Raw genomic sequence first — 14,337 nt, forward strand, 5'->3', positions numbered from 1 at the left:
AAGACAGTCTACGCCGTGAGCAGGATTCCGCACGTGTACAGTTTTTAGAACGCTTCCCCGCTGGCTTCCTCACCTGGGCCGTGTGTCCCCTTGAAGAGACGATCGCAGGACGTGAGCCTGAGGTGCCCGACTCTGTCCTCCTTCTCCCTCCGTCATCAGACCTTGACTGGCATCCGCTGTGTCCCTGCCCCCTGCGAGGTGCCGAGACTACCAGCAGGAAGCTCCCTGAGCCTCGGGAGGGTGCCCGGGTGGCACTGGAGCCCATGGGGGGTGTGCCCTGCTTCCCCAGGAGGGGCGAGCTGACCGAGGCCTGAAGCACCAGGAAGGTTGTCTGGTGAAACTGGCAGGAAGGGAAGGTGCTGGAGGCACAGAGACCGGCCCCAGGCGGCACCGGCAGGAGAATCTAACATCCCGCCGGCAGGAGGCCCTGGTCTGTGATCACAGGGAAATCTCCCTCCACTGCCACGCCCGCCCGTCTCCTTCAGGGAGCCGGTTTGTGGCTGGAAATTAAAAATTAGAGCATCGTTCTTCTGGCTTAAGCTAGATGGCAAACTTACTCTCCCCGCAAATGCAAAATCCCCCTCAATGGGGTGAGGCTTCTGCTCGGCCGGCCCGTGTGCATGTCGGGCGCCTGGGGTTCTTCCCAGGCAGGCAGGGTCTGAGGATGTGAGGTACTTGACGGATGTGGGTGCACGGGATGTGGGGCAGGAGCAGGACAGCCCCTGGGGCCCACCGCACCCCTCATTTACCATTCCTCTCGGCCCAGCCTGGAGCTATCCCACCACATCGGGCACTGGGTCCCAATGCTCTTCCTTGAGCCCTTCCTTTTGGGGGGCAGGAAGTAGGCTCCCCATTCATTCGCTGGACTTCTGTATCCCTTTCCCCTCTTCCCTCCTGTGTCCAGCTCTCCGTTGGTCCCCTGAGATGGCAGCCTGCTCAGAGCCCCAGGCCCCAGGCCGGGGCCCAGCGGGGCAGCCCCTCTGTGGCGTCGAAGTGGCTTCTCTGGCCAGCCCGCCGGGCATGTGGCCTGTTTGCCTCAGCACCGGCACAAGGTGCGGCAGCAGTAGGTTCTGTGTGTGATTCGCATGCTGAAGACACACGCACAAGCTTTAGTTATTTCTTTACCAACCGACCCACTTTTCCTTACAGCGGTTTGCAGTGTGCACGGATCGTTCAACTGTGACGTTGTTTTGGCCGAACGTTACGCGGCAGTGTTGCCATTGACGTTGGTAGGAAGTAGATGAGGATGTTAGAGCCTTGAGAGGGGGCGCTCCTGCCCAGGGCAGCCCCTGTCCCCCAGCTCCGGCCGCCTCTGGGTGTCTGGGTTCCTCTGGCAGGACAGGGGCGCCTGGGGAGGTGGGAGGTCTGGGGGACATCTTCCTCCGTTGGAGGGAGGTCAGAGGTCACAGGTGGCAGCCGTGACAATGCTGAGTCTCAGGCCTGGAGCAACAGGTGGCAGTTCCGAGGGCAGGGAGGGCGGCCGGCTCCAGGGGGCAAGCGGGCGCAAAGCTTCAGGTGCTGGGGTGGGGCCGGGGGGTGCGTGTTAGCACCCATGACGCTCTTCCTCAGGGTGACCCTCAGGGGCTAGTGATGCTCTAGAACAGTGGTTCTCAACCTTCCTAATGCCGCGACCCTTTAATACAGTTCCTCATGTTGTGGTGACCCCCGATTTCATTGTTACAAATTGAACATAATTAAAGCACAGTGATTCATCACAAAAACAATATGTAATTATATATGTGTTTTCCGATGGTCTTAGGCGACCCCTGTGAAAGGGTCGTTTGGCCCCCAAAGGTGCCACAACCCACAGGTTGAGAACCGCTGCTCTAGAACCTCGCTGTGGTCCAAGGGGCCCTCCGTGGTCACGTTCACCTGCTGGGGTGTTGGCAGGAGACGTGGGGATGTCAGCCCGCGTCTCCTCCCCTGTGGGTGCCTGGCTTGGCACAGGAGCTGGTTTTTCTCGTTTCCTCGGATTAGCTGGAGGGGGTGCTCTCGCCTGCCTCTATCCTTTCCCTTTGCCTCCCTGAGTCTCACTCGGGGCAGTTGTCGGGGGTCCTGTGACCCTGATCGGGGCAGTTGTCGGGGGTCCGGTGACCCTGATCGGGGCAGTTGTCGGGGGTCCGGTGACCCTGATCGGGGCAGTTGTCGGGGTCCGGTGACCCTGATCGGGGCAGTTGTCGGGGGTCCGGTGACCCTGATCGGGGCAGTTGTCGGGGGTCCGGTGACCCTGATCGGGGCAGTTGTCGGGGGCCCGGTGACCCTGATCGGGCAGTTGTCAGGGGTCCGGTGACCCTGATCGTGGCAGTTGTCGGAGGTCCGGTGACCCTGATCGGGGCAGTTGTCGGAGGTCCGGTGATCCTGATCGGGGCAGTTGTCAGGGGCCCGGTGACCCTGATCGGAGCAGTTGTCGGGGGTCCGGTGACCCTGATCGGGGCAGTTGTCAGGGGCCCGGTGACCCTGATCGGAGCAGTTGTCGGGGGCCCGGTGACCCTGATCGGGGCAGTTGTCGGAGGTCCGGTGACCCTGATCGGGGCAGTTGTCGGGGGCCCGGTGACCCTGATCGGGGCAGTTGTCGGGGGCCCGGTGACCCTGATCGGGGCAGTTGTCGGGGGCCCGGTGACCCTGATCGGGGCAGTTGTCGGGGGCCCGGTGACCCTGATCGGGGCAGTTGTCGGGGGTCCGGTGACCCTGATCGGGGCAGTTGTCGGAGGTCCGGTGACCCTGATCGGAGCAGTTGTCGGGGGCCCGGTGACCCTGATCGGGGCAGTTGTCGGGGGTCCGGTGACCCTGATCGGGGCAGTTGTCGGGGGTCCGGTGACCCTGATCGGGGCAGTTGTCGGGGGTCCGGTGACCCTGATCGGGGCAGTTGTCGGGGGTCCGGTGACCCTGATCGGGGCAGTTGTCGGGGGTCCGGTGACCCTGATCGGGGCAGTTGTCGGGGGTCCGGTGACCCTGATCGGCAGCCGTGAGAGATTCAGTGGAAAGTTTTCTGAGCAGGGGAAGTGTGTTCCCAGGAAAGTAGGTATGGATACGAGTATTTGCCCTCATTTCTCTTTTTTTTTTTAAGATTATAAAGTTAGTAGTAATACTCATAAAAAGCCAAATGGTCCAGAGGTGGGTGAAGTTAATGGGTTGGGCCCACTTCTGGTCTGCATCTCCCCCCAACTCCCAGCTCCCTACAGCGGCCACTGTGGGCCCTGGGCCTGCGTCTGCCCTGCGCGCGGCCACCCAGCTCTCGGGCGGTTTCTGTGGACTCTGCTGGGCCTCGGGGTGACCAGCAAATGCCCCGATTGCGAGGGGCTCCCTTTAGTTCTGGAGCCTCCGGCTCTTCGGATCCTGTCACTCAGTTGCCCCCCAGATGTACTTTGTCTCTGGAGGTTGGGGTGACGCTGGGCTGGACTCACTCGGGGGGGTGGCGCCTCTGCGTGCGCCCTGGCTGGCAGGTCAGGAACGCAGACTGACTGCTCTCCCAGTCTGCTCTCCCGGGCGGAGGAGGCCTTTATCCATCTGGGCGAGACAAACATGTGACAGTCCCTGCCCAGGAGGCACCTGCCCCAGGGGAGGCGAGAACTGTCATCCTCTCTCTCCATCGCTTCACTGTGAGCGCGTCAGTCCGAGGGTGAGTTCTGCGGACAGGAACCCCTGGCCGGTGGCTCACCCAGGCGGGGGCCTGTCCTGGAGGCCCCTCCCAGGGTACTGACCCCGTTCTCACCCAGCCGCCCCGCAGGTTGATCGTGTCCCCAACAGTGGCCCTCTGGGCTGAGGGACATGTCCAGTGACTAAAGGTGACTATTTGCCTAGGACAGCAGTTCTCAACCTGTGGGTCACGACACCTTTGGGAGTCGAACGACCCTTTCACAGGGGTCACCTAAGACCATAGGAAAACACGTATTTAATTACATATTGTTTTTGTGATTAATCACTATGCTTTAATTATGTTCAATTTGTAACAATGAAATCGGGGGTCACCACAACATGAGGAACTGTATTAAAGGGTCGCGGCATTAGGAAGGTTGAGAACCACTGGCCTAGGACTTTAAAAAATACCTTTTCCTTGTATTACAGCCATTTTTCTCAATGGTGGAGTAGTTGTTGGTGGTGGGGCTGTCTGGTGCCTGTGAGGTGGTTAGCAGCCTCCCCGGCCTCTACCCACTGGATACCAGTGGCACCCCGCCTTCCTGGTGACACTGCCAAATGGGGGACAAAATCCCCCCGCCTCCCCCCTTCCCCCTCGCCGAGAACCACTGGCTCAGGGTGCGGGCCAGAGGGGCTTTCTGGGCTGCCGCTCTGCATCATCGCCCTGCCTCTCTCTGCACCGTGGCTTCCTTTGCTCTTTCTCCGCCAGGCTGAGCTCATCGGCTCATTTGTTTGCTTGACTCACCCGGTGCTAACCACACGCAGCTCCCCACTCTGGGAGATCCCGGATGACTTATCACAGGACTTTGCCGGAACCTCCGCTTCTTCCCAGCTCCTCTGGGTAGAGACTTCCCTAAAGTCCTGACGGGCAGGCAGAGCTCCTGCTGACGACTTTCCTGCCAGCGCCTTCGCGGTTCCGCTTTCTGAAGTCGCTGCGCGTTTCTCTCCTGTCACTTTCGGTCTCAGCCCAGGACTAGTTGGGGATCGGAGGGCCAGGCGGCCTAAAGCTGGCCGTGCTGGGAGGGCTTCTTAGGGCCTGTGACCCAGTATTGGGGGACAAGAAGGCAGCGGGCCGGCTGCTTGAGAGCCAGGAGGAGGAGGACAGGATGGGCCCATGGGGGTCACGCCCCCGCTGCTATCCATCAGGTTCCTTGAGCAAGACCCGGCCTGTTTGATGGCCCCACTGGGGTCACACAGAGAGCCACTGGCCTTGAGGGGCCTCACGAAGCACCGTGTGGCTGTGAGAAGGGACACCGCCCCTAGGTCCACGCCAGGTTCTCTTTCCAGCCCAGGCGGGCGGGGCTGGACCCCCAGGAAGGAGGTGGGGTGTCCGAATTCCACCACTGGTCCCCCTGGCTCCTTTCTCTGCCTCCCTGTCCCCGCAGGGAAATGGGCCTGGGTTTCTAGGAGGGGGTGCAGACCTTAGCATCTACCCTGCCCTCGGCAACCGAGTTACAGGTGAGCCCCGGGTGCCCACGCTCCCCGCAGTGTCATGTCACCGTTTCTGTTTTGCAGGGGCTCCCAGGGGCTCCATTTCATTGGCTGCCGCTGGAGCCCACGGCCGAGCTTGAGCAGTGGCTGGGATGGTGAGTCCCACTGCAGCCATGTCTGTGACCTTGCCCTCAGACAGCTGGGCGATCCCAATCCGGTGCTCGATGGGCATTGGGGGCTGGAGAGGGAAAGGGAAGGGAAGCCACGTTGGCCGCCAAGGACTCTCAGTCTCGACGGCAGGCCCCGAGGCAGTGATGCTGCCACCTGATGCCACCAGCCCCCCAGAATGGCTCGTCAGGACCCTGGTTAACACACCAAGCCAGGCCTCCTCCCACAAACCAGAAGCACCCCAGGTACTCAGGGCTGGGGGCAGGGGGACCAGGGCCTGCGTGTGCTCAGAGCAGCGTTCGGGGCGCCCGGATTCCCTCTGCTCTCCTGCCTTCACCTGCGCCCGCCCGTCCTGGCAGAGCTCCGCGCCTTCCGGATTCCAGGTCCGCAGTAGCGGGTCTGTTGACGGCTGCAGAAAAGCACTTTCCCAAAATAGCCGCCCGAGGGGAAGGGCAGCCCTGGAATTTGACCCTGATGGTCACCCTGGTGGCCTCGCCTGGGCCCCTGGGCCCGCCCAGCCCCACCTGACTGTCACCGGCACCTAGGGACTGCTGGCGGTGTGGGGCCGGGGGCCGGGTTTTTCCTCTCCTCCCCACCCTCTCCCTCTTCCCGTTTGTTCTTTCTCTTCAGCTTTAAGTTTAGAGTCCAGATGACTCAGGAGAGATGTCCCAGCGCCTGACTGGCTGGGGGCAGGTCACAGGATGGGAGCCGAGAGGAGAGGGGAACCCACGTGCTGTGCGGGGCAGGGACCTCCGCTGGTGAACGCACACCTGTGAGGGGCCCGGCGCCGGCCCCAGCCCTGCCCTGGCAGCTGTACCAGTCCCGGAGGCGGCAGCAAGCCCGACGAGTCGGACAGGTGGAGCTGGCCGTGGCCACGGGGCCACAGCTGAAGGTCTCGTCCCTGCCCTCCCGCAGCCCACAAAGCAGGTAAAGCACCTTCTCATTTTTTCTGCTGGTTTAGTTCGCCGTCAGCCTGAGGGAAAGGCCTTTGGAATTAGTGGGGAAAATCATGAATTTGTTTGGCCGGGACTTACTGGGGTTTTGCATAGGAAATTTGGCCTTGATGTTAGAAACGCACAAAACACCATTGCCTGGCCCTTGGTTCTGAAAAGCCGGTATTTTACCGAGCTGTGCGTTTTCAGTGGCCGGCGGGGAAGGCAAGTCCGGAAGGAGGGAGAGTACTGGTAATGCTGCTGGCTGGGGCCGTTCGCCTGTTCAGTGTGGAAGGGGGTGGGGTGGGGGCTCGGCTTTATCCGGGGCACCCTCAGTCCCTACGCAGAGAAACGGGATTGCTGGGCTTCTCCCGAAACTCAAATCCACGTGACAGCCCGGGGGCTGGGTTTTACGTGGCACCGAGGCTCTGAAATCGCCTCTCCTGGTGAGAAGAGTCCGCTTGCAAAGGCCGGGCTGTAGCGTTTCACTCCTGCTGTCCAGCCGGTGAACGCCCCTTCCCCGTTCCCTGTCTCCCGGGGATCTTGGAGGGGGGGGGGTGGGGGCGGGGGGTGTGCACAGGAAGGGAGGGAGCGCGGGCCTGAGGAATAGATCCAGGACCCCCGACCGAAACAGGGAGGGTCCTCTTTGACGTCCTTGGAAACGTCTTTTCCGCCTTCCTCTGTGCAGCGGCTCCCCTATGGCCTCCATGGCGGGTAGTCGCCCAGATCTCCCGGGGAGACACCTGCCCGGGGAGTGCAGCCGGCCTGAATTCCTCCCGCACATTGCACTTGGCAGGGGGCGGGCCCGGAGGCTGTAAACTTTTATGACAGTCGTTTTTTGTTAAGTGGTTTTCTGTGCCCAAATTGCCTAGATGATGGATATATCAGTTAGGGTTCCTTCCTCTATGAGTAGAAGAAAACTCCATTCAAAATAATGTAAATAATTAAAACATTAAAAAATGTATAACGCATGCCTTAGCTGGTCGCTCAGTGGTTAGAGCGCCGGCCTGCAGACTGAAGGATCTGGGGTTCGATTCCGGTCTAGGGCATGTACCTCGGTTGCAGGCTCGATCCCCGGCCCGGGCCGGGGCATGTGCGGGAGGCCACCAGTCCTTGTGTCTCCCGCGTTGATGTTTCTCTCTATCTCTCCCCCCTCCGTTCCATTCTCTCTCTCTAAAAAAAAAAAAAATTCAATGGAAAAAAATATCCTCAGGTGAGGATTAACAAAAACAAACACTGATTTATAAAACACAAGCCCAGAGGCCAGGCGGCTCCGTGGTGGGCACCTCCAGGGCTCGGCCATGTGGGGTCGGGTTCTCTCACATCTGCCCTGTGCCCTCCCAGTACTGGCTCCAGCCGGCCGGCCGGCTCCCCTCCTGGGGTCTCCCCTGAGTGAGGAAACCTCCCAATCCCCTGCGGGCTTCCCACACATCTCATTGGCCGGAGCTAGACCTGGTGCCCAGCCTAGCCCATCGGTGGCAGGAGACGGGATCGTCGTGGTGGAATCCCTGAGACACCTGACTAGGGAGCCGGGAAGCCTTACCTGCACCCAGCCACGGCCTGTGAGGAGAAGAGGGCGTGCATTTGGGACAGGCGGCCAACAGTATCTGCTGCCTCAGAAAATGTAACCCACTCCGATTTCTAACTGATGTGGGGTAATGCAGCCATTCTTGCTCCTAAAACACATGTATGTTATACTCAATTCTTTTTTAAAAAATATATTTTTTTATTGATTTCAGAGAGGAAGGGAGAGATAGAAAAATCAATGATGACAGAGATTCATCCACAGGCTGCCTCCTGCAGGCTCCCCACTGGGGTTCGCGCCCACAACCCGAGCATGTACCCTGACCGGGAATCGAACCGTGACCTTCTCGTTCATAGGTCAACGCCCAACTACTCAGCCACGGTGGCCAGGCTAGCTCGTAAAACGTAAGCGCCAGGAACTGAAAACTCCCCTGGTCAAGGTGACTTCTGGTTTCCTTGCCTTCCCCCTAGTTCCCTAGACCAGCAGCGCCGACCCCGCAGCAAGACGTGTGGGGCCTGGGGCTCAAGGGCCCTGTGAGAAGTGAAGGCAAAGTCAGGCCCCGCCCTGAGCTCGGGCCTTGAAGCACCTGTGTTCCTGCAGCCGGCGCTTGCCGGTAAGGGACGGACCAGGGGCCCCTCGGTCAGAGGAGCGTTCCTGCAAACCCAGCCTTCACTCTGACCCCGGGTTGTGACTTCCTCGGAGAGTCTGACTCTGTGTGTCTTGTGGGTGGGCCTCGCCTGGTCAGGTGAAGGCCTTTAGGAGCAGAACTGGGGTTTCTCTGGGGAAGAAGGGACTCCGCCAGTGGACTCAGTGTGGCTGCCTGAGAGGCGCCCGCCTGCTCGGCTGCCCTCCAGCCCCCGGTCACGTAAGCCATTTCCTTGAAATGAATCTTTTCATCTCCACCTCCTTCCGCTGTTTCTCCAGCAGAACTCTGACTGATACACTCTCTAAACCAGTGATGGCGAACCTATGACGTGCATGTCAGAGGTGACACACCAACTCATTTTTTTGGTTGATTTTTCTTTGTTAAGTGGCATTTAAATATATAAAACAAATATCAAAAATATAAATCTTTGTTTTACTATGGTTGCAAAGATCAAAAAATTTCTCTATGTGACACGGCACCAGAGTTCAGTTAGGGTTTTTCAAAATGCTGACACGCCGAGCTCAAAGGGTTTGCCATCACTGCTCTAAATGGTGCTCGGCATGGCGGGGGTGGGGGTGGGGGGGGAGGGGGTTGTTGTGTTTTATTCTGCTGCTGACTTTTCACGTAGACATGTGGACATTTTCTCCCCGTTTCTCTTCCAGGGAAGTGCTGGTTGTGTTTCTCCTTGTCGGCTAGTGGTGGGCCAGCCCTGTTGGGGTCCGTCGCCCGTCTCCGCTTTCTCCCCCATCCTCTCTTTCCTCCCCAGATTCCCTTCTTCTCTACAGGGCCTGGGGGAGGCAGGACAGGCTGCCCCCCGCGCGCCGCAGGGCCAGCTGTGAGTGTTTCTTTGGCAGTGTCTTAGCTGGTTGTTGTGAGTCATAATGAAGGAAGCAATCAGCAAGTATACTGCCCTAGAAATGCTGCACCTTGTGGGCTCGAGAGGAGAGACCAGTGCGAGGTGCCGGGATGTTGGAAACGTGGCTCGCCATGTTGGTTGGTGAGGGGCACTGGGGGACCAGCTCGGGGACCAGCTCTGGGGGCCCTGGAGCAGTCGGCTCAGGGTGCTGAAGGAAGAAGGCAGCATGCTGGGGAGGGCCCCTGGCTGGGGGAGGGCTCCTGGCTGGGGAGGTCCTCTGGCTGGGGGAGGGCTCCTGGCTGGGGGAGGGCTCCTGGCTGGGGAGGGCCTCTGGCTGGGGGAGGGCTCCTGGCTGGGGGAGGTTGGTACCTAGGGATGATAGTAGCCAGCGTTTATGGAGCAATTAGTATGTAGGGAACCCTGTTCTCCGCATTCTAAACACATTGCCTCGTGAGCAAGAGTCTGTTGTTCCATCTTACACAGAAAACCATGCCATGGGCAACAGTAGCTAAGGATGCCGTTGGTAGGGACGGGGGGGCCAGGATTTGAACCCAAGCAGTCAGGCTCGAGACTCTGCACTTTGACCACCGGCTCATGTCCTCGGGGATGGGCTGTGGGCAGCGGCACTCCCCTGTGGACCTGCTTGGCAGTGACCTGACCGTGAACACACACCCATTCGCACCCACTCTCCCTCCAGACACATTCCGAAAGCAGTCTTTGTGGAGAATGTGCCTGTAGGCACTGCCGATGTATCCACCTGGGAAGCCCAGGATGACCGGGGGTGAGAAGGGGGTGTGTGTTCGGCCGGCCGAGGACAGTTCAGTTCTGGGTCCCGCCAGAGGCAAGCTCCCGCTCCAGAGAGCTGAGGCCATGGCCATGGGCACTGGACCCAACCGCCAGGGGATGGAGAATGAAGGCATGGAGGCCTCTCCAGGTCTTGGAGCACCAGGCACACCCAGGGCCTCCAGTGAGCTGGGGGCAGCCCGCCAGCGGGCCCTGTGCCTTGACAGCTCCCCGACCCGCCTCGGCCCCTGACTTCCTCCCGCTGGTGTCCTTGAGCTCTGTGGCCCTGAGCCCGGTCTCCAATCCAGCGCTTACAGAAATTCGCCCAAGTCCGGGAGGTGAGGCTGGGTGTCCGTGGCTTCTCCTCCGACCCGTTGACTAAATCAAACCTCCGGGGTCTGTGAGATGATGGACCGCCTGTGCCTTTGACACCGGCCAAGGCAGCACCTGCCGTGACTCCCAGCTTCCACACGCCCCCTGCTGCTTCCCTCCCAGCCCCTGCCCACCTGATGGACCCCACCTTCTGCTCTGTCTGGTCTGTCTCACAGCCTCCCCTTGCTGATGGGGGGGAGCCTGTTTCTATTCTGACACCGTATGAAAGTCGGAAGGCCCCTGCGAGAGGTTTTCTGGGATTCACTTGACACACTCCGATGACAGGCCTTCCTGTGGGGGTTATTCTATTTCTCCTCAGCGCTCAGAGGGCCTGCCTCACACATTGGACTGGCCACACCCAGGCCCACTTGGCCACAGTTCCTCTGGGCTCCCCAGCCTCGGAGCGGAGCGGAGCGGAGCCGGCGGGTGTGGGCTGAAGTGGGGCCGTGGAATGCCTGGAATGCCGGCTGCAGTGACAGACGCTCGGATCCCGGGTCCCTCGTAGGAGCTCTGACCTGGGCGGCGTTTGGGATCGTTCCTGAGCCAACGTCTTCGCTTTTTCCCAGCTCCAGGCAGAAGTAAGGCGTGTCTGCCTTCTCCCAACCACCGACTGATTCGGGGTCCTGAACTTTTACACGAAAGGGTTCTGGCCTCAATAACCTACTACCCTGAGTTCAGGTAAACCATTCGCAAGCAGCGCCTTTCCTCTCCCGCTTTGCTTTTGTTTGTGCCACAGCAACAAGAAAAACGGTCCTTCTCGGACGGAGCGCACCTGCAGGCACTCTGGGTAGTAAGGAAGGGCGCGGGAGCAGCCGCTGGGGCTTCCGTCCAGGGCCCTGATGAAGCGGGTGTCTGGGTGGCAATCTAACTTACTGCCGCCGCCTTCAGAGCAGACGTATAGGGTTTGTGCTCTGGGTCTGCCTGGCAGGAGGAATGTGCTTGGGCCTCCATCTAGCTCTTTATCTTTCGAGGCCCAGGAGGCACGAAAAGCCGCCTTGGCCGCGTGGGAGTGAGTTTAGATAGAAAAGGGATTGAGACAAAGAGGGGCTACCCCTCATCCCCAACCCCCCCTCACTCCTCCACCCCCGGCCCCCCCACGGGCCATGACTCTGGAAGGCCAGGGTCCAGCACCTTGAGGACGTCCACGCGCCTGGCAGAGTGCACGTCTGCTTTCAGGGCTGCAGGGCCGACTGTGGTCGACAGCTGATGGGCTGGACAGAGGGGTCAAGAATTTCATAGAGCGACTTGAGTTAGAGGCACATTTTATGTTCTGAGGAAAAGTATTTGATCTGGATTTTAAAGTATTTGATTAAATAGATATGTGGATATATAGATATATCTATAGATATGTAGATAGATAGATAGATAGATAGATAGATAGATAGATATTTAACAAGCTCTGGATTATCCTGTCAATTTCCTGGTTTCGTTAGTGTTCTGTAGTTTCACAAGATGTAACCACCAGGGGAAACTGGGTGAAGGATACATGGGATCTCCCTGTACATCTTCTTCTTTTTTAATTTCCTGTAAATCTATTATTTCAAAGTAAAAAGTTAGAGCCTATCTATTTCTATTTGATTAGATGCTGCGTGGTATCCTGGAACAGAAAAAGGACATGAGTAGAAAAAAAAAGATAGAGTCCAAAAGAGGTCTTTAGTTACAGGTAACATGTCAGTGCTAATTTCTTAGTATTCACAAGTGAGCCATGGCCGTGTCCAATGTTACCATTAAAAGAAACTGGGGGAAGGATGTGAGGGAGTCTGTACTGTCCTTTATAACTTTCCTGTAAATCTAAAATTATTCCAGAATAAAAAGGTTAGGAAAACAGAAGTCTGTGTGTGTCTGTGTGTGTGTGTACTGTCAAATTCAGGTGCCCACAGGAATACCCAGTGTGGGGTGCGGTAAGGAAGGGAAACTGACTGCGTGCAATCAGCTGGAAGGAGCACCGCGTGGCTGTGAAGACACTGCTGCAGAACCCTCCACAGTGCTACAGCGCGGCTGCCCAGGACCACCCCCCCACCTCAGCTAGGCAGCCCCCCACTGGTCCGCTCTGCCCCTGCCCTTGGCCTGTGGCGCTGGCAATGAGACATGGGGGAAATGCACTCTGGGACCTACAGGGGAGCTGGCTTATATAAACAGAAGTCCCGACCGCTGGTTTCTGATTGGCCAGAGTAGAGCTGCTCTGATTGTCAGAGCTGCACTGCTCTGATTGGGTGGAGAAAGCCTCAGTCCTATTGGTTGAAATAGGACTCCAGGGACTCCTTTATAAGCACTGGCTCAGACGGCAGAAACAGTGCAGGGAGGGTAGCTGAGCGTTCCCCAGTTCCCCATGAAGTGCAGTTTGCCTGGGAGCCCCCTGTGCAGAAATGGCTGCTAGGCTGTTTTTATTTTGTTTTGTTTTGTTTTTCTTTTCTGAACCCACTTAGGCACAAGGAGCCCTTCTTTGTAGGTGTCCTTTTCCCCCTCAGGGTTCACAGTATCTATATATACATACTGTGAACCGTTCGACTGCCCACCCGGTAGCTATGATGCGCACTGACCACCAGGAGGCAGATGCTCAATGCAGGAGCTGCCGAGCTGCGGTGACTTAGCAGCTGCGGTTCTCGGGTGACACACCTGGAACCAGAGAGGAAGAAGCCCGATACTAGGGTGTGTCACCCAAGAACCACCCTCTCGTAATCCAGAACCCCTCGGGGGATGTCAGAGAACCAGTTTCAGCCTGATCCCCGCAGGCCAGGCTGAGGGACCCCACCAGTGCATGAATCCGTGCATCGGGCCTCTATATATAATTTTGCTCCTTTGTTTGGCTGTGTGGCCAGAAGGAACCCTGCAGAGCTCTTAAAACCCAATAGGAACCCTGAATCCTTTCCTCCGACATTAGGGAGAGCTCACCGTGATACAATCCCATTTTCCAGACCAGAAACTGAGGTCCAGACAGGAACTGAGGTAATTAGATTGTGATTTCCTGGAATATTTAAACTCAAATTCTTTTCTGTTTTCTAAGCTTGTGCTTGCAAACATACAAAATAATCTGTAAACTGTAGCTGTTATACATTTAAAGGGGGGTGTTATGGAAATGACCTTTGCCACTCTTCTGGGCTGTCCCCAGGACCAGTGGCTAAATTGGGTGTGGAATCCTGTCAAAATGAAAATACCGAGTCAGCACCTGGTCCTTGCCTTGCAGTGAGGGTGCGTCCAGGATGCCCGAGGACTAGTGGGCACCAGGAGGTTTTGCTCCTTGGAGCACCTGCCTGGACCTTGGGGGAACCCCTCACCGCACCAGGTGCAGTCCAGAGGCCCACCCCAGTGACATCATCTTTATGATCTCCTTAAAGACCCTATTTCTAAGTACAGTCACATTTTGAGTAACTGCAGTGTTACTGCTTCAACATATGAATGGGGAGGGGGGCGTGGCATGGACACAATTCAGCCATTCACAGGGACTTTTCTGGACACTCCAAAATCGAGGGTTAATAGCTTAACACTATCTCCCCAGTCTGAAAAGCCGGGAAATCGTCGACTCCAGGTTTGTTCTCGGTCCACAGGAAGAGGCACCGTGAAACTGGGCCGCCAGCAGAATGTGGCTGTGGGTGGTTGCTTAAGGGCGTGAGGCGCGGGTTACTTCATACCGGGCTTTCAGAGCGACACAGGAAGAGTGACTGTACCGAGGACAGGAGCCAGCTGCTCCCAAGTCCTGCGGAGCCCGAGCGAGAGGAAATGAGTATGAACAGAAGATTGGGGTCAGAGATGGGAAAAGACCTTCAGGTCGGCAGGGGTAGGCAGGGTCAAGGTCTTGAGAGCCGGGAGTAGTAATGTCTGGAGACCTGTACTCGGTTACCTGGGGTGTCCAGGAGTCCGTGCCAGGTTCATAATAAGCCTTGACACTCAATCCCCCCATCGGGGGCAGTGCCAAGCATCTGTGTTCTTAGAGAGTCCCCCAGGCAGGGCGTGGTAACACAAGATTAGTCGTGTGCCGTAGTTACTGAAG

Source organism: Myotis nattereri (genome assembly GCF_964212035.1).
Source record: "Myotis nattereri genome assembly, chromosome: 3".
NCBI lineage: Eukaryota > Metazoa > Chordata > Mammalia > Chiroptera > Vespertilionidae > Myotis > Myotis nattereri.